The following is a 19,913-nucleotide window of genomic DNA, read 5'->3' as shown; positions in this document are numbered from 1 at the left end:
CTTTACACGAGCCCTTATTCGCTAGGGGGTATGTTGCAGCGAAAAGGCAGCATGACAGCCCAATCTCATGGAATCCCTGTAGAACCTTGGTGGGAATACAATTGACCCTCCTCCGGCTATGACTTCTTTATTTTTTTGACCTTATCAGCAGAAGAAATCTCAAGGTGGAACTTGGGGAACAAATTTTAGGGAAAGGAACTTTGAGAAAAAAAGGAAATTAATTAAAAAGTTAAGGATTAATAAAGAAAAAAAGTGAGGTAACTGGAGTTATGTTTGCTTGAAGGCTCTTGGGAGGGGCGATCGCCCCTTCACCTATTGTTTAAAGGCTCTTGGGGGGGCGATCGCGCCCCCCCCCCTGGATCCGCCACTGGCAGGGAGTTGGAGCTGTTGATGATGATGAGTAACTTCATTTATCAAATTCAATACTTTTTACCTCTTACGTCATTATTTGAGTAATTCCACAACTTGTCTTCCATTTAGATCTGCTCCCACTAGTATTGCTGTATCTTGGGCTCCATAAAGGATGCTTGTGATCTCTAAAAGGGTTGAATTTATATCTGCACTGGGGGAAACGTAACCACTGATGAGTATAACATCTCTTCATTCGTGCTTCACATTTGCATTCGTGCAAATTTTTATGGCTACTGTATGGGTTCCAATAAAGTATGTTAGAAGCTTTACATTGTTTTTCGTGAGAAGGATGGCTGCTTTGCCGTCTCCTGACATCCATCTTGTCCATCTTAAAGGGATTCCGCTTATGGTGTTATCACGTAAATAATGTTTTTGGAGTAGTATAATGTCTGTTCCCTCCTTGCTGGTGGTTTCAGGAAGTAAGGCCATGGCTATTTTGGTTTTGTCAGCATTAAATTGCAGAATTTTTAAGTTTGGCAGGAAGTCGTTAGTTTTCACAGCGGAAAAAGTGAGAGGAATTAGGTTTTGGTGATCGATTTGTAAAGCTGCAATGATTGTAGTTTCATTGAGTTGAAATGGTTACAGGTTGGTTGACATTCTGGTTTATTTTGTCCTGTTAGTCTGATGAAGGCTGGTTGGTAAGTGAAATTTCAATTTGAAATTTCTCTTAATTTCTCATAGAATTTTGTTTTTCCCATTGCAATTATGGCAGAAGATCTGTATGCCTATATTTGTGGATTTAATAAGACAACCATAAGTATTCTTTATGGGCATTGTATAATATTTTATCATGTGTATATATTGTTTATAATTTGTGTTAATTGCATTTTTAATTGGGTTGCTGTTTTTTTTTTTTAATATGACATCCATATTTTTATGGGCATCTTTTTATCAGCCACCTCGTTGGGCATTTTGCCTGTTGTGGCATTGTATTTAATATTAAATACTGTACTGGATAACCCAGTGTATTGTAGTTGTTTTGTCAAGTCCAATTCTGTTCGAGTACTTTATTCACCCATAAATGTTGTATATATAACATTTCCAATAATTGATCTATTATTTTTTTTTTTGATGAGATCTCTTTTGTTAGTTCCCGCTTGTTACCATTTTTTGTGTCTCTTGTAAAAATTGCTTTTGGTCTTCTTCCGGATTCATCGATCCAATTTATCTTGTTATAGAACCACTGGGATGTGATGGTTTCTTGATCTCGTTATGAAGAGTTGACGCTCAGTTTTTAGGGTGGTGTTGGTACAGATGGCTGTTATGTTTAGAGTTGTGTTATCTTATTGTTGAGGATCCATTTTCTGAGTTCAAAGCAGTTCCTGGCCGAGGCACCATCAACAGCCACACCATTTTTGATGTCTCTGATGCAGTGTATAGTGTGTCTTTGTAAGTGGAGGAAGGCATAGTTTGTTCTCTGCCCTGCTGTACTTTTGCCTCTTTGTTGCGATATATCGATACTGTATAGGCTCTATCATCCGTGTTTCTATTTATTTTCCTCCTGTCAATTCGTTGCCCTTTCCTATACTCAACCTTTTAGAAAGAGTTGATTTCATCTACTGTAACATAGGAAGATGAATCGCTATCAACTTCTTGGATACCAGCATCTTATGCAGTATGTTGGCAGTATGTTGATCCTCATTTGGTCGTGGTTGGCCAAGATGAATTCTATGTTCTTATTAGTGTTCTTTTTTGCCAAGTTGGAATTTGTTCGTCTGTTACACACTTGCTGGTTATAAGTTATTGTTGAATGCTTCATATACTGTCTATTATTATCCACAAATCCTCCCAGAGAATGTTCATCAGTTAGTGGATGCTGAAGTTTTAGCCTCATTCCTATGTCTTCCTTCAATCTTTGTGGTTCAGTGTTACTGATCTTGAGGCAAACATAGGGTTCAGCAGTCAGAAGTTCTTCTGGGTTTAGAATGTCATTCATATTTCCAAAATTCTTATTCCGTTCTTTTCCTTTATCGTTCCATTTCCTTCTTCCAGGCTTCTTCCTCTGTGGGAGTTCTGTTAGCTTTGAGCTGGTTGCTTTTTTGCTGTTAATATTGCTGTGGTAAAATTCAGACTCTTGTATATCAATGTTAGGTTGCTGTTTTATATCAGATTGGATTCCAATTGATTTCTTTTCTTTGCTTTCAAAGTGAACATCAGCCACCCAGAGTCGTAAAATGTTTAATCTCTTCTCTGCTTTCTTTCTCAGGGCTGCTGGGATTTCAAACTTGAAACTCTTACCTCTGCCTGTGGTATGTCTCACTATTTGGATCACTTCTTGTATAAGAGCTTCAACATCTGGAGTAGTTTTTTCTTTTCTGTAAGGTTGAGTCTGTTGTTTCCCCCAATATTGAGTGTATAAACTCCATTGTTTTTGCTTCGCTTGGCCTCCTAGACATATCACTATTTAAGTATACACCAGAGCCAATGAGAATAACTTATAATCACATTTATTTACATCGATGCCTAAACCAGAGCGTCCGACATCTCTCATGTCCAACAGTCAACAACCTTGTATCTCTTCGGCTTTCACCTGATCCGATTATTATACATCACTTCATTTCACTTCCGACACATCCCCCTTTTATGTTTATTTTTTTCATGAAAATGACTCTAGTTTATAGTGTCAGTGAGTGGATAGTGCTGGGGTTTCCGCACCACACGACCATATCGTGTTGCACTGATGGGGACGGATGTTTGTTCTCCTGACGACTCTCCAGTTGGCCTTCTCGGCGCAGTGTCGTCATCCCGAACTGTGTGTTGCACCAACGGGTGGAAGTTCTACAATTCCTGGATCCGATTCTGAACCAGGCTCAGGGCGTCCCGTCCTGTTCAGGTGGAACTGATTTCTTCTCACAGATCCCCTTGGCGTCTTGATGATGAAAGATCTCGGGGTATCTGTCCTGCGCTCGATTTTGCCCCACGTCTTCATGTCCGTGACCCACACTGTGTCTCCTATATTCAGCTGCTATCGAGTGCAGACACCGTGGCGATTATCGTTATTTTTCTTCTGCTTCTCAATCCTTGCCTTCTCCTTTCCCCTTAAGCGATCTTCATTGGGTTGGAAAGGGCTTTAGCAGATGTGGGTAAATCGGAACCGTTGTTCTAAGGCGACTCCCCATCAGCAGCTGAGCTGGACTATAGCCATTCTCCAATGGCGTGTTTCTGTACTGAAGCAGTGCTAGGTATGGATCTGAATTTTTCTTCATCAGCACTTTGACTACTTTGACCATGGATTTGATGAATTCGTTTTGCTTGAGGAAATCTTGGACTTGACGTCACATGCTCAAATCCATACGTCCGTGCAAATTCTTGGAATTGGGAGTATCTCACTTTCTCGAATTGGCCCCCGTTGTCACTGCGTACCATCTTCGGAATGCCATGGCTGGCAAAGATCGATTTGCAGTGCTCAATAACATTCGCTGAAGTGAGCGAGTTCAACAACGCGTACTCTGGGTACCAAGAGTAGTAATCAGTGAGTAGCAAATACCATTTCCCGTTTAACTTGAACAAATCAATGGCCACCATTTCCCCATGGTCTAGAAGGGAAGTCTGTCGGAATTAGTGGATCATGCCTGTTGCTCCTATTCTGACAACACACAGCACACTTCTTGATCCTGTCTTCAATTTGCGTTGACAGACCGGCCACCAAACCAGGGTTGTTTGGTTTAAACCACGTTGGTTTAAACCTTGGTTTTAACCAACTGGTTTTTTTAAAAAAACCACTTTGGTTTTTTTCAAAAAATCAGATAAAAGTGGCCTAAATATCATTTTTTTTCCCTGAAAAATATCATATTTGTTCATTATTAGCCAAAATGTTTCATTTTTACCTTATTTTATATCCTTGGGGTACATTCTGACGGTATATCTTTAAATGACATAAGATTTTATAAGTGGTTTTTTTCAAAAAGTCTCATAAAAGTGGCCAGAATATATATATATTTTTCATATGAAGTATCTTAGTCATTTAAAGTTATATATAAAAGCCAAAATTTCTCATTCTTACAACATTTTCTAACCTTTGGCTACATTCTGATGCTCTATCTTTAGCAAATTCATGAATAAGGATTGCATCACACATCTAAATGTAGTGGTGTATTATCTCACAGGGTTTCTTTTTCCGTTCACAAAGAAGCAGCTACAGTAGTGACACCATCATGCTAGGGGCAAGTGGTCCTATAATCCAATAAAGACACCAGCTGTCCTTGAAGGACAAAGACTAGTGTACTAGTTGTTACATTACCTCACATACATTTTCATTCCCATAAGAAGTAGCACATCTCCTACTGTATATCTCCCAGTCTTAATATATTCAATAGTTGTTTTTTTTATAATTTCACACACACACTGTTAAGCCCAGTTAATCAAGGTTCTACTGTATAGTAGTAACAGATTTATAAAAAATAATCAGCTATATACAGGGTGATTATAATTTAAGTTTTGATTCCAAAACTATACAATAAGTACTGATCGAAATGACCTGAAAATTTGCATGGATACTCCTGAAGCAATGGACGTTTCTTTCGCAAAAGAAAAAAGTGCAAAATGTGCAAGTAGACGATGCTGTACTTGGCCAGGAGTATAATCTATTTTGTGCAACCACATCATTTCGGCACTTCCACAGCATCAGTGTGTGGATAGAACTTCTATCAAGATGCACATTGCAATACCAGCAAAGCAGCTGCTGAAGACCCATTTTGACAGGATGCACCTTAACCCTTGCAACTTCTGGCTGTGGGGGTACCTCAAAATGTTATAAACAGTGGTCAGATTGTAAACTTTGGTGAATTGTAATCTCCAGCACATTCCCTATATGTTAGAAGTTCCTCATTCCTCAGGAATATGAACGGGGGAAAGGGGACGCGTTTGGTTTAATAAAGCTGAATTGCAAGCACATCCACATTATGACCATGGCATACTCCGATTCTGCTGTTGAACAAGAATATTTGTGCTTTCAGCCTCATAGCCAGAACACGCGGTTGACAACATATTTAAAATTTTTTGAGTAAGTTGTAGTTATTTGTTCAATTACTTAATTTTTTTTGTGATGTTTCCGTGAATTATGGACTCGTGCAATGCTATAATTAAGTTATAATTTTCCCATGACTGGCTATCGTTTCCATTCTGCAAGCAAATTTCCCACGTGTTGGATGATGTCATTAATTTTACATTTTAAAGTATTTTTTCCCCTTTATCAAATAAAATTGAATTTTTTCAGGAATATTCATGTCAATTTTCAAGTCATTCTGACAATCGCTCTTTTTTTTACAGTATTTTGAAATCAGAACCTTAGTTATAATCACCCTGTATATCGTAAATCATCGTTAATTAATCTGCATTATTTATGCTTCATTAAATGCATTATATTCACCTAATTTATATTACTTTTTGCAAAATAGCTTTGTAATTAAGTATACTGAAAGTAACTGGAGAAAAACCTTTATACATTATATGATTAATAATAACATTAAAAGAATTTTCAAACACACAGTAATCCATTGAGTTAAGCAAAAAATAATTAAATGGCAAAATGGTTTTTGTTAAAATGTAATAAATATTTATTGATTAATTAGCATGGGAATAGTGTTAATTGCATTAATAAACATTTTATTTTAGTTAATTATTACAAGTTTGAATGATTTTTCAGAAATTTCATTGTTTTTAATGTTAATACTATTTAAAACAAAAAAACCGGTTTAAACCAAAAAAACCCGGTTTTTTGGTTTTTTTCAAAAAAACCGGTTTTTTTACCAACCCTGCACCAAACACACTCTCTCGCTAGGGCACGACACTTGTTCACTCCCAAGTGACCACAGTGAAGTCGTTCTAGAATGTCTTGCTGTAATACTGGTGGTACCACAAGGCGACTGTTTCGTAGCAGTAAGTAATCCTCGATGAACAGCTCGTCCTTGACGTAGAAGTATGGTAATTCTGCTTGGCTCAATGTCTTCTTATCTGGCCAGGTGCCAGCGATGAAAAAAATTATCTTCGAGATCGTGACATCTCGTTTCTGTCCATCTTTGATCTCTAATAGCCTAGCCTCTGAAGCAGGAAGTGTAGAGATGACAAGTCTCACATAGACCTTAGTCTCTTCCTCCAATTCAGCGGAGTTGTCACTCTTGAAAGGGCGTCTGCTGCTAAGAGCTGTTTACCTGGAGTGTATGAGATTAAGAATGAATATTTCATCATCCGTAGCCTGAAGCGTAAACGAGGTGTTAATTCATCCAGTTGCTTTGTTGAAAATATGGGCACGAGTGGTTTGTGATCGGTCTCAAGACGCACTTCGAGTCCCATAATGAAGTCTTCAAATTTCTTACAATCCCAAGTGAGTGCTAACACTTCTTTTTCGATTTGAGCGTATCTTCTTTCTGCAATGGACATAGTTCTTGACGCGTAGGCCACAGGGTGTACCGTACCGTCCTTGTGTTCTTGAAGCAACACACTTCCCAAGCCGTAAGACAATGATGCATCTGCAGAGACGATGACCGGTAGCTTAGGATCAAGCCGTGCTAGGACTGGTGCCGATGTAAGCAAGCATTTGATTTCCTTGAAGCATCAAGCTTGCTCGGAGTCTCACACAAAGTCATTGGATGTTTTCAGTAGCGCTTGAACTGGAGCCAAAATTTCGCTCAAATTCGGTATTTCACCATTCCAATGAAACGTTGCGCTTCACGTAGATCTTTTGGTGGTTGAAGATTTTCTATGGCTCCTACTTTCATTGGGTCAGGCCGGATTCCTTTGTGGTCTATCAGATGATCTAAGAACCTCACTTTAGTGAAGCCGAAAACACACTTGTCCTTGTCAAGGGTGATGTTCGCATCATGGAATCGTCGAAGTACTTCTCTGAGATGTCTGTCGTGTTCTTCTTGAGTGACGCCCTACACTAAAGTGTCGTCTGTCAGGTTCGTCACAGCTGGAATACCCTGTAGAATGTCTGCAATGTCTCGTTGAAAAACTTCTGGAGCTGAAGAAATTCTGAACGGAAGTCTCAAGAAACGGAACCTTCCGAAAGGCGTGATGAAAGTCGTCAGCCTTCGGGAATTCTCTACCAGTTTCTTCTGCCAAAACCCTGTTGTGGCGTCCAGCTTGGAAAAGATCCTGGCTTCTGGGGTATCTGGCCCAACAAATGATCAACTGAATGTAACGGAAAGTTCTCACGTTGAACGCTGCTGTTCAACTTGGTCAGATCGATGCAGAGCCTGATATCTCCATTTGGTTTGCTGCTAACACCAGCGGAGAACACCATTCACTCGGTTCTGTCACCGATTCGACTATTCCGTCCTTCAACATCGCATCAAGATGCTGTTTTACTTTATCCATTAATGGGATAGGAACTCGCCTTGGAACGTGAACTGCAAAAAGCACAGCACCGGGCTTCAGCTTGATTTCATATTCTCCCTTCAGTTCTCCAAGTCCATCGAAAATTTGTGGAAATTCTTTTTCCGGGTTGACTTGAGTTAGGCTGTGAGCCGTCACTTTATTGAGTCGTTGAATCAACTTTAGTTGGACGCAAAGTTCTCTTGACAATAGTGGACGATCTGGTCCCTTGATCACATAGACTTTTGCAGACGTAGAGGCTGACTTGCAAGTTAGCTGGCACTCGAACATTCCCTTGACGTTCAAGTTCGATGCACCGGGACTCGAAAGATTCCGGTCAGGAGGCTTGAGTCTCAGAAATCTGTTTCTCTTCCGTCTGTAGAGACTGTCTGGGATGACTGTCACGTCTGCTCCTGAATCCAGCAGAAAGTTGACTTGGACATCTCTGACTAAGACGTCTTCTTCTGCAGTCTCTTTGTGTGATGACGCGGATGATACTAAGTAGCCAAGGAATGTCTTTGACGTCTTCACCCCGACTTGACGCACTGTCGAACCGTTCGCAGTTACCCTTCGCAAACCCTAGCGAAGTGATTTTTCTTACCGCACTTATGGCACGTGATGTCCTTAGCTGGGAAGGAATTCTTGTCATGAAACTTTGCTCGTCCGCACCAAAAACAAGAAGATTCATTCCTACTGCGGGTCTGGCCCTGCTTTTCCTTCGTTGATTGCTCTTGTTTCTTGGACTCTGAGCCATGGCTTCCCCGTTGATTTCTGTGACCTTGGCCAGGTTCCTGGCTAGCTCTGACCTGGTTTAACACAGGTATATGTATCTCCTGCTGCTTCTTGACAGATTCGTATTGTTTTGCCATGGTCGTAGCTTTCTCCAGCGTTAGACTTTGCTCCAGCTGAAGCTTTTCGGACAATCTTCGGTCGCTGACACCCACGACAATGCGGTCGCGAATCATCTCTTCTCTGAGAGTGTTGTGTTTTCTTTAACACTTTGTTAGCCGAGTGGATAACACATGGGTATTTATTTTGTTGAGTATTTATTATTACGTTAGACTTAGATAGATTACATACATATAGATAGGAAGAATTTATAAAGTGGAAAGAGCAGAACATTTAGACATCTTGTCTACTTGATGTCCGAGGTGGAACTCACTAGTTCCCTTTACACAACACTAGGTGGCGTTGTATGTTCTTATCAGTTTAGTTCTTTTAGTCATTTCTTATAAGGACACCACATTCCTCCCCGCTAATTTAAAGATCCAACCGGACAGGAGCTTTCCTGGTTCGTTGGGAACGTCGCAAAGGAACGGTGGTACTGGACATCACTGTAGGCTTGCTGGACGTCGCTGGTGCCTTAGCTGGTGTTGGTAGATCGCTGCTGATCTCTGTCAGAGTTGTCTGTTCTTCTGGAGCAATCTGTACTTCGGAGTCAGCAGCGACAGGAGTTGATGAAAGTTTGCCTGGAACTCTGGGTATCACCAAGGTTGGCTGAACTTGATTGCCAGCTGCTCTCATCTGGTCGATGTGACGTCGGAAGAGAGTTCCATTTACATCTACAGTGTAGTGTAGAACTCCGTCTTTGTTGAGAACAGTTCCGAACTTCCACTTGTTATTGGCGGATCTGTAATCTCGCACAGCCACACGATCTCCTGGCTCGAAAGTTCGGTCATAGAAGTCTGTGACCTCATTTCTGATTCTTTCTTGAACCCTGTTCTTGATATTTGGCAAGACTAGGTCTATCCTAGTTCGGATTTCTCTTTTTAGGAATAACATTCCTGGGCTTTGTATGGTAGTCGCATTTGGCGCTTTTCTGTAATTCAACAGAAACGTGCTCACTTTTTGGTAGATGTTACCGGGAAATCTTTGCATCGTCCGAAGGGATTGTTTTAAGGTGTGAACGTATCGCTCTGCCTGCCCGTTGCGTGTTGGTTTGAAGGGAGCACACGTTTTGTGCTTTATTCCATTATTCCTCATGAATATTTCAAACTCGTGTGATGTGAACTGAGGACCATTGTCACTCACTAACACTAAAGGCAGTCCAAATCGAGAGAAACAGTTCCGTAGGCATTCAACTGTCTTGAACGTGTTTGTTGATTTCATCGGGTATACTTCCATCCATTTAGAATGAGCATCGACTACGATCAAAAACATGCTCGAATATGGGACCTGCGAAATCTACGTGAATTCTCTCCCATGGAGCACTTGGGTATTCCCAATGGTGTACCCTTGCTTTCACCGGATCAGACTTGAATCTGGAGCAATCTGGACAGTTTTTAGCAGCTTTTTCTATGTCGCTATCAATGTCCCTCCAGTAGACGTAGGATCGAGCAATTGCTTTCATTTTAACAATGCCCAGATGGCCTTGATGGAGTTCATCAAGAATTTGATTTCTAAATTTCTTCGGAATAAAAACTCTTTGGCCATGCATTATACATCCATCCTGCAAGGTGTACTCGGCTTCCTTCCCTCCTAAAGGTTCACCGAATTTCAATTTCCTCAGCAATGGACCCAACTCTTCATCATTTTGTGTGTCTTTTGCTAAATGTTGAGCTTTCACTGGTAGTGTTTAGATTTGATTCAACTGGAAGAGTTCTATGTCATCCTTGACAACTAAGTCTTCCGACCTTAAAGGTAATCGGGAAAGACAATCTACATTACCATGGTTCTGTGTGTTACGATAGATGATATCGAACTGATATGCTTGTAAGATCAAGGCATAATGCAGAAGTCGAGTAGACGTCAACACTGGTAGACCTTTCTTCGAGCTGAATATCGCTACCAAAGGCTTGTGATATGTTATGAGAGTAAATCTTTGGCCTTTCAAGTAAAGCATAAATTTCTTTACTGCCCAGATAATTGCCAAAGCTTCTTTGTCAATCTGGGAGTATCTCTGTTCCGTTTTCGTCAGCATACTAGAAGCGAAGGCAATTGGTCTTTCTGTTCCATCTGGTAAGACATGTGATAGAACTGTTCCTATTCCCACTGGAGAAGCATCCGAAGCAAGAGTAAGAGGTAGTGTAGGATCATAGTGCATCAAGATTCGCTTTGAGCAAATTTCCTTTTTGATCTTCTTGAATGCAGTCTCACACTTTTTAGACCAACGCCACGGAACGTCCTTTTTTTTAGTCAGCTCATTGACAGGATAGGCAATGGTTGCCAGATTAGGACAAAATTTCCCGTAGAAATTTACCATGCCCAGAAAACTTTTTATTTCCTGAACGTTTTTCGGTGCGGGAACTTTCAGAATTGCTTCAGTTTTCTCATTTGTTTCACTTAGGCCATTTTCATCAATTTTGTGACCTAAGAAATTTATTTCAATTTGAAAAAAATGTGTTCTTTTTCAAATTTAACTTCAGCCCATGCTCCTGACATTTTTTGAAAAATTTTTCCAAAGCCCTGAGATGTGACTCGTCATTTGTTCCGGTCACTCTGGCGTCATCCATAAAAACTTTTACACCATCTATTCCTTGTAATAACCCATCAATGTACCTCTCCCATATTGCTGGAGCTGCATTTAGGCCGTACATCAATCTTTTACAGGCGTATAACCCCTTATGAGTGTTTATGGTTAGGAGTCGTTGACTGTCAGGGTGCACTTTCATTTGCAAATATGCATGACTGAAATCCAATTTTGAAAATCGTTTACCCCCATTTAAACATGAGAATATTTCTTCAAACGTTGGTAAGGGATGCTGAGGCACCTCTAGCTTAGGATTTAATGTGATAGAATAATCTGCACATAACCTTATGGATCCGTCTGGTTTCACCACGGGAACAACTGGTGTAGCCTAATCTGAAGTTTCAACTCGCTCGATAATGCCTTCTCTTTCAAGCCGGTCTATTTCTTTTTCAACCCCCGTCTTTTAATGCTAAGGACACAGTTCTCGCTCTACGAAACTCTGGGGTAACATTTGATTTAAGCTTTAGTTCCACTTCATGGTTATTTATCTCACCTAATTTTTTGTCGAAAATCTCTTTATAATCATCCAACAATTTTTTGAGATCCATGTCATTAGTGGTCCTCACAGCCTTAAGAGAGTTCCAGTCTAAATTGATTTTGTATAGCCATTCACGGCCAAAAATCGTGTCTTAATTTTCCCTCACCAAATATAAGTTTAAGTGCAACTTTTGTTTTCCATACTCCACTTTCACAGTGACATATCCCGCTGGGACAATTTTTTCTCCATTGTATGTCCGGAATACTAAATTTTTCTGAATCTCTGTAAGCTCATTACTGATACTGTTCCACGGTATCAACTTCCATACTCACTGGTTTATTGTCTATGTTGACAGTAACCATCACCGGAGGCTTTTTTGGCTCTTCACTCAATACCGTCTCTAACCCAAACATGGAAACGTCATTTTCGTTTTCCTCAACTGAAATCTGTTTCTGTTTGTTAGGTGTCGATTGAGTCTTCTTTGCCGTGTAGCAGGCTTTTTCTATATGCCCGATTTTTTTACAGAAGCGACATTTGCTAGCAATAAATCTGCAGGATTCTTTATCGTGATTTGTCCCTGTGCATCGTATACACAGCGGATATTTGACAGTGGCGGCAGAGTAGTTTCTTTCTGTTTTGTGTGGGCAGTTTCGTTTTCCTCTTCCCCGCTTTCACTACCTTCAGTTCTGCCTGCTTCCCAATAATCTCATTCGCCCCCTGTACAGCTTTCTCCATCGCCAGCGCGATCTTTATTGTTTTGTCTAGCTCGATGTCGTCTTCCTCAAATAAACGATCTGAGGATCGCTCTATCTCGGAACCCACTAACGAAAACATTCCGAAGCATGGTGTTCAACATCTCTTGTTTATAATCGCACGCGATTGCAAGAGATGTCGCAATTCGGCTATATATGAACTGATGTTTCCGCCTTCGTTCTGCTTTCTGTTTATAAACATGTGCCTACTCGGTATAATCAATGCTTTAGGATTCAAATGGTTCTTCAAAACATTCTTTAAAATGGCGAATTCTTTCTCTGATGGATTGTCCGGAGACAATAAATTTTTTAACAAGTTGTAGAGCTTTGCAGAAATGCTCGTAATTAAGACTTTAGCACGTTTTTCTTCTGGGACATTTTGAATGTCTAAAAATGCCTTGAAACTTTCTATAATCGCATCGAAAGTCTCTGAAGCTTCATCGTATTTATCAAACGAAACTGTCACTTTTTGGTTTGTTGACGTTGAGCCTCGTTGCACTTTGAGAGCTTCCATTAGAGCTTTATTCTGTCTTATTAACTCTTCAACTAAATTTTCCATCGTCAGAGATGTATGAAAAACTTTTTCTCCTACCTTTTGCAGTCTTCGAGTAAATACTCTATCCAACTTTTAAGATGGGCCTCCTCGCCACTTGTTGTGTTTTCTTTAACACTTTGTTAGCCGAGTGGATAACACATGGGTATTTATTTTGTTGAGTATTTATTATTACGTTAGACTTAGATAGATTACATATATATAGATAGGAAGAATTTATAAAGTGGAAAGAGCAAAACATTTAGACATCTTGTCTACTTGATATCCGAGGTGGAACTCACTAGTTCCCCTTACACAACACTAGGTGGCGTTGTATGTTCTTATCAGTTTAGTTCTTTTAGTCACTTCTTATAAGGACACCACAGAGAGCTTGATACTCGCATGACTCCGCTAGCACATGGAGAGCAGAGATGAACGTCTCCACTGATTCTCCGGAGTGTTGAACACGGTTGTTGAACTTGGCCCGCTCATATATGACATTTTTCTTGGGCAAGAAATGTCTGTCGAATGCCCCTATGACTAAATCGTACTTCTCCTGGTCTGCTGTTGGTAGGTGAAATGAGGTGAAAATGTGTTCCGCTTGATCACCCAACAGGTAGAGAAGCGTGTTGACCTGGTCTTTCTCACCCTTCTTCGCTAGCCTTGATGCGTCGCAAAATCTTTCGAAGCGTTTCTTCCATTTTGGCCATTCGGATGGCGTTGCAAATGAAAACGGTTCAGGACACGGCACTTGCAACGGCGATGACATGTTCTTAGCCCTAACCATAGACTTATGTAAAGCGGCGATTTAGGCTTAGTTATTCAAACTTTAATAATCAAGCTAAGACTTACTCAACGACGTTTGAAAAGTGGATTGGTGGATCTTTCTGGATCCCGCAGCTGCTACCATGCTTCATTTGGCCTCCTAGACATATCACTATTTAAGTATACACCAGAGCCAACGAGAATAACTTATAATCACATTTATTTACATCGACGCCTAAACCAGAGCGTCCGACATCTCTCATGTCCAACAGTCAACAACCTTGTATCTCTTCGGCTCAATGATCTTTTTCACCCTATCCGATTATTATACATCACTTCATTTCACTTCCGACACAGTTTTGTTGTTCAGAGTAATTTTTCTGAATAATTTCCCATAACATGCCCGACACTAGCTGGTGTACTTTCGGCTCAAGTGTAGGAGTGGAGCTCAATAAGTATGAAGAAGATGTATCCTTTGTGATGAGTACCCTACATAAATGTGTGATGTTTCGCTTTTTTTAATGTTTTTAAATCTCTTAATCAAGTTCGGTTTTTATGCTTGTTTACAAGTTAAATAGCAGTAATCCTCTTCTAGAAGTTTTTCCGACTCCTTCGTCCCGTAATATCCAACCAAGAGGTGTGGGAGGATGGGGACGATCACCACACCAAGAGTCTGATAATATGGTAGAATGAATCTGTCCTGTATTTTACAGGACAGTAGTGACTACTGTCCTGTAAAATACAGGACAGATTCATTCTACTATATTATCAGACTCTTGGTGTGGTGATCGTCCCCATCTAGCAAAAAATGCCTCCTCTGACACATCACTCTGGATTTGCGCCTGGGAGAGGAGGGTTTTCCAAAAGAGGAAGAAGAAAAAAAGTTGCCACTGCAAGCAGCAGAAATTACTATGGTCGATCGTCATTGCTTTGAATCTTGATGTTTCGTGGGAAAAAAATTCATTTCATGAATAAACAAGCTAGCCGCCGAATTATGAGTGTTAAATTGCCAATGTCGCCAAATAATGAATGCTAAATTGCCAAACATCATGTTGAAATGTCCCGAAATTTGCTCCCATTTTGCAACAGTTTCTTTCTGAGTATAACTGAAAAACAAGAAGGCGACAGGAATCGTGCCAAAAAAATTGAAAACTCAATTTTAAAGAATTTGTGTATGTTTTGATCCACTTTAAGCGAGAGGTGAATAAAGCATTGCTGCAAATATAAATAATTTTGTAAAAAAAATCTTTGTCAGTTTTTTTTTTTTTTTGAATAATTGAGGAGGAATGAATATCACTTACAATTTTTATAATTTATGTGATGCCGTTATGCGTTGTAGTTTTGACCGAAACTTGAAGGTTTTAGAACACTGGTGACAACAGAAAAGTATAGATTATCTGTATGTGGATTATTTTATGAATTCTTATAATGCTGGGTAACAAATCAAAAGTTTTAATTTCTGAACCATTTCTACGTCTATATTTTTGAGGAGAGGGAAAATTTGTTTGGCAAATTAAAAATAAATTTGCATATGTGCCCCACTCTTTTTTTAGCTGTAAAACTTGTAATTATGAAGTTTGCCATGACTCCTTAAAAACTGCTTGAAAACACCTTAAAAAGTCCTCAATTTTTATTTAGGAAATTTTGTATGAACCCTGTCATAGACCAGTATAGGATTCAAGATTTTACATTTATTTTTATATATTTTAGTGAATTATATTAGGATGTTATGATCCACCCATTGGCAAGTGTTGATTATGTGAAATTTTTTTTGGATACACCCATCCTTTGGGAATGCTCTGAAAGCTTACTGAGATGTGAAGCGGGGTGTGTCCAGTCTTCAAAGGTCACCCTAGTAACAAATCCCTTCAACGCGTAGGTATTCGATTTTATATGGTATAAAATAATGTGCAAAATGTAATTTTGAAAAATAAAGTTATTTACAAAAGTGTGCAACATAAAAAAAGAGGACTATGGTACTTACAAAAACAAGTGAAATCCCAATAAAAAAATTTCATGCAATATACATGACCTAATCTTGAGATTCTTTACCCGTAAAAAGTTGTGATATCTGATGTAGAGCCAAGTCTAATGCTGTTATTAATTATGACAATTAGATTCACAAAATTATCCTAAGTCTACAACCTTTAGTTTAAGAACATTTTGGGACTTGGCAATCACGCAATAAGAATGTTTTGGCCATTGGCCAAGTTTTATTGTTCACGTTCATTAATAATCGCTATCAAATAATGTGAATAATAATACTTGTTATGTAAAATCAAGTCAATGCTATAAATACATGATAAGGTGTGATATGTGCTACATAATTGCCAAGTCCCAAAATGTTCATCAACTAAAGGTGTGTAGCCTTGGAGTGATTTGTGAATTAATGTCATAGTTAATAACAGCATTTAGAGACTTGGCTCTACATCAGATATTGCAACTTTTTACGAGTAAAGAATCTTGAGACTCAGCCACATTACAAATACAAATACAACGCCACAACAGGCAAATTGCCCAACGAGGTGGCTGACTTAAGAACATCATGGATCCCCCCCTGAGCCCCTACCTACTACTGGGGTTCCGTTCACAATCCCGACAGACGAAATCCCGACAAGTCACAATCCCGACAGACGAAATCCCGACAGGTCAAAATCCCGACAGGGTCGAAATCCCGACAGATCAAAATCCCGGCAGGGTCGAAATCCCGACAGGTCAAAATCCCGACAGGGTCGAAATCCCGACAAGTCAAAATCCCGACACGGTCAGAATCCCGACAGTTCAAAATCCCGACAAGTCGAAATCCCGACACTGTCGAATTTAAAAATTCAATTTCGCCGTATAAGCCGCACTTCGTGATTTCTGTCGGGATTTAAATTTCTCGCGGCGAGGGGCGTTGGGGCGACGATGAGAATGATAAATTGCGATCAAATAAATTTTTCAAATTTTAATTTCGCCGTATAAGCCGCACTTCGCGATTTCTGTCGGTATTTGAATTTCTTGCGGCAAGGGGCGTAGGGGCGCCGGTGAGAATGATGAATTGCGATCAAATAAAATTTTCAAATTTTAATTTTGCCGTATAAGCCGCACTTCGCGATTTCTGTCGGGATTTGACTTTCTCGCGATTAAGGGCGTTGGGGCGACGATGAGAATGATGAATTGCGATCAAATAAAATTTTCAAATTTTAATTTTGTCGTATAAGCCGCACTTCGTGATTTCTGTCGGGATTTGAATTTCTCTCGGCGAGGGGCGTTGGGGCGACGATGAGAATGGTGAATTGCGATCAAATAAAATTTCCAAATTTTAATTTCGCCGTATAAGCCGCACTTCGTGATTTCTGTCGGGATTTCCGTTTGTCGCTGCAAGTGGTTTGTGGCGCATACCATGATCAATGGAGATCAATAATTTGGAAATTCATTTACTTTTCCAACTTGGCGAAAAGCAAAGGATTCAGGGTTGCCTTTTTCTGGCATTTATCGATTTTTCTATCCTCCAGAAACACTGCTATTCCTTATTATTTTCTTTGAGAATTTTTCGAAATTCTTTCCCGCTCAAGTTTCAAATAGACTTAAAATGTCAAATGATATTGCACAAAGTTAGACCGTTTCATGAAGATCTTAATTTAAAATTTTCAAGGTTTTCGAAAGCAATGTAATAGTAGAGAAATATTTTTATTCATATGTATAAAATTACATGTCTTGACAGCTTAATTCACTGATTCATCGCCGAGCCGCAACCACTGAAGGTCAGGCCCGTATCTAGAAATTCCATTCGGGGGGGGGGGGGGGAACAAGGTGGTCAAATAATATATTTGGCCATGTTTTACCTTATTTCAATCATTTTCTCTGATTTCGAAGGGACCGGATCCCCAATTCCCCCCTTCTCACTACGAAGCTATAAACATAAAATTCTCTCAGTAGTTTTATTTTATACTGTTGAGACTCCCAAAAAAATTTCTTAAAATTCTATCTCTAAGTTGGTCTTAAGGCTTTGAAGAGAGTATGCAAATTGTGTGGTAGTGTAGTTGCATACAGGGTGTCCTTTAAGAGTTAGTACGGCCATACGGCCATTGTCTTCTCAACCATCCGTGGTAGAGATGATTTCAGTTTGAAAAAATGCTCAAAAGGCGTTCAAAAATTACCCTGTACCAGTTTTGAGAGTGAAAACACAGTGTGTAACAAAATAAAAAAATATAAATTTTTAAAACTTCTAATTATAAAGTGACTGCACCGTATCTCCTGAGACCAACAAAAAAAATCTAAGTTGACAAGTACAATGTTCGCCGAGATATTTGAATTCAAAATTCGAAGGAAAGGTGGAAAGGACAGCATAAATTTGGGGAAGGAGCGTTGTCGATTAGTTTTTGCTGTCTTTTCATAACTTTTCTCCAGTTTTCGAATTCAAATATCTTAGCGAATATTGCACTGAGAAACATGCAATTTTTCTGTTGGCATCAGGAGAGACAATGCAACAACTTTCAAATTGGAAGTTAAAGGAAGGGAAATCAAAGAAAAATTTAGATTTTTTTGTTTCGAGCCACACACACTATATTTTCCGAGGATGATATCACTTTCCGCTATCTATACGAAGGTTTCAACGGTTGGCTGATGCGAGATGAAGTTAGGAAGGAAAAATTCACCTGTGCTCTTGCTAGGAATCAAACCCACGTTCTCGAGCTTTCTGGGTGAGCCCACTAGACTACAAAGGCAAAGAATATCAATTTTTGCTTGGAACTTGTATGCGATGAACGGTCAGACCTAACTCAGGCCTCTGGAATCACGAAGTGCGGCTTATACGGCGAAATTAAAATTTGAAAATTTATTTGATCGCAATTTATCATTCTATCGGCGCCCCCACGCCCCTCACCGCAAGAAATTCAAATCCCGAAGTGCGGCTTATACGGCGAAATTAAAATTTGAAAAATTTATTTGATCGCAATTTATCATTCTCATCGTCACCCCAACGCCCCTTGCCGCAAGAAATTCAAATCCCGACAGAAATCGCCAAGTGCGGCTTATACGGCGAAATTAAAATTTGAAAAATTTATTTGATCGTAATTTATCATTCTCATCGGTGCCCCAACGCCCCCTCGCCACGAGAAATTCAAATCCCGACAGAAATCGCGAAGTGCGGCTTATACGGCGAAATTAAAATTTGAAAAATTTATTTGATCGCAATTTATCATTCTCATCGTCACCCCAACGCCCCTTGCCGCAAGAAATTCAAATACCGACAGAAATCGCGATGTGCGGCTTATACGGCGAAATTAAAATTTGAAAAATTTATTTGAACGCAATTTATCATTCTCATCGTCACCCCAACGCCCCTTGCCGCAAGAAATTCAAATTCCGAGAGAAATTGCGAAGTGCGGCTTATACGGTGAAATTAAAATTTGAAAAATTTATTTGATCGCAATTTATCATTCTCATCGTCACCCCAACGCCCCTTGCCGCAAGAAATTCAAATCCCGACAGAAATCGCCAAGTGCGGCTTATACGGCGAAATTAAAATTTGAAAAATTTATTTGATCGTAATTTATCATTCTCATCGGTGCCCCAACGCCCCCTCGCCACGAGAAATTCAAATCCCGACAGAAATCGCGAAGTGCGGCTTATACGGCGAAATTGAATTTTTAAATTCGACCGTGTCGGGATTTTGACCGTGTCGGGAATTTGACCCTGTCGGGATTTCGACTTGTCGGGATTTTGACTTGTCGGGATTTCGACCCTGTCGGGATTCTGACCGTGTCGGGATTTTGACTTGTCGGGATTTCGACCCTGTCGGGATTTTGACCTGTCGGGATTTCGTCTGTCGGGATTGTGACTTGTCGGGATTTCGTCTGTCGGGATTATGACCCACACCCCTACTACTGCTACACCACACATGCACCCCCCCCCCCGTGGAATCCCCCAACGAATCGGTACATGCGGGAATGTGCGTGTACGTGTAGTGCAACCTGACGTAAAGTTTGTTTCTGTGTAATGCTTGTTATGTGTAGTGCTGTCATCTGCCCCCAGTTATACAAACTATGAGTGAAGTGTTATGGTTGAATGATTTACCGTTGTAGGACTGTTGCTCTCTGTGGCGAGACTTTTTAACGGGGAGATCGGCTCGCATTTGCGCCTTGAAGTTGGGAACCACAGAAAACCAACTTCAGCCGACCACCACTGTGGTGTTCAAACCCGGATCCT

General features: G+C 40.0%; 1 protein-coding gene across 11 annotated transcripts in view; it reads left to right on the top strand.

Moving 5' to 3' along the window:
- Positions 1 to 19,913, top strand: part of LOC149074117 (uncharacterized) — a 420,692-nt gene that overhangs the window by 173,147 nt on the left and 227,632 nt on the right. The window lies entirely within an intron of this gene.

Source organism: Pholcus phalangioides, unplaced genomic scaffold (assembly GCF_987345545.1).
Source record: "Pholcus phalangioides strain wild (caught in Gottingen) unplaced genomic scaffold, Ppha-v1.0 ptg000017l_1, whole genome shotgun sequence".
Lineage (NCBI taxonomy): Eukaryota > Metazoa > Arthropoda > Arachnida > Araneae > Pholcidae > Pholcus > Pholcus phalangioides.
Note: the sequence above shows the minus strand (reverse complement) of the source record. Positions and strands in the feature narration are given on the sequence as shown.